At 40.0% G+C, this 1,051-nt stretch overlaps 1 protein-coding gene across 1 annotated transcript in view; it reads left to right on the top strand.

Moving 5' to 3' along the window:
* EEA1 (early endosome antigen 1) overlaps positions 1 to 1,051 on the top strand; it is a 197,923-nt gene that overhangs the window by 78,351 nt on the left and 118,521 nt on the right. The gene's annotated exons all lie outside the window — the stretch shown is intronic.

Below are 1,051 nucleotides of genomic sequence, written 5' to 3'. Positions count from 1 at the left end.
CTATGGCTCTTAAAGGGTAGAAATAATTGTTATATTCCAGGTTTAGAAAGCTAACTGGGTTTTATAATTTAATAAGTCAACTTACATTTTAGTGCTTTTCAGTTTATTTTCTGAAGTTAGAAATAAGCTTTGTAGTGGCTGTTTAATGTAAGGTTATGTCTATTTTAAGGAGTGAATACTCTTCTTGCCTAGAAATAAAATGAAGACGCTTGCTTTTGTGCAGGCGTCTTGCTGGAGAAATGCTCAATATGTAAATTATGGTTCTAGGGTTGTTGTTGTTGTTGTTAGGTGCAATCAAGTCGGTATCAACTCATAGCAACCTTATACACAGCAGAACGAAACGCTGCCCGATCCTGGGCCAACCTCAACAATTGTTGCCACACTGGAGTCCATCGATGCTGCCACTTGGCCAATCCATCTCTCTGGGGGTCTTCCTTTTTTTCTCTGACCCTCCACCTTACCAAACATGATATCCTTCTCTAGTGACTGATCCCTCCTGACGATATGTCCGAAATATGAGAGACTAAGTGTGGCCATTCTGGCCTCCAAGGAGCACTCTGGCTGCACTTCTTCCAACACAGATCTGTTTGTTCCTTTGGCAGCCCATGACACTTTCAATACTCTCCTCCAACACCATAACTCAAAAGCATCAGTTCTTCTATGATCTTCCTTATTCACTGTCCAGCTTTTGGATGCGTATGAGGTTATTGAAAATACCATGGCTTGGGTCAGGCACACCTTAGTCTTCAAGCTGATATATTTGCTCTTCAACACTTTAACAAGGTCTTGTGCAGCAGATTTGCCTAATGCAATACAGCATTTGATTTCTTGACTGCTGCTTCCATGAGTGTGGATAGTTGATCCAAGAAGAATGAAGTCCTTGACAACTTCAGTCTTTTCTGCGTTGATAAGAATGTTGTTTATTGGTCCAGTGGTAAGGATTTTTGTTTTCTTTACATTGAGTTATAATCCATACCGAAGGCTATGCTCTTTGATCTTCATCAGTAAATGTTTTAAGTCCTCTTCACTTTTAGTAAGCAAGGTTGTATAA

This window comes from Chrysochloris asiatica, unplaced genomic scaffold (genome assembly GCF_000296735.1).
Source record: "Chrysochloris asiatica unplaced genomic scaffold, ChrAsi1.0 scaffold00149, whole genome shotgun sequence".
Taxonomy (NCBI): domain Eukaryota; kingdom Metazoa; phylum Chordata; class Mammalia; order Afrosoricida; family Chrysochloridae; genus Chrysochloris; species Chrysochloris asiatica.
Note: the sequence above shows the minus strand (reverse complement) of the source record. Positions and strands in the feature narration are given on the sequence as shown.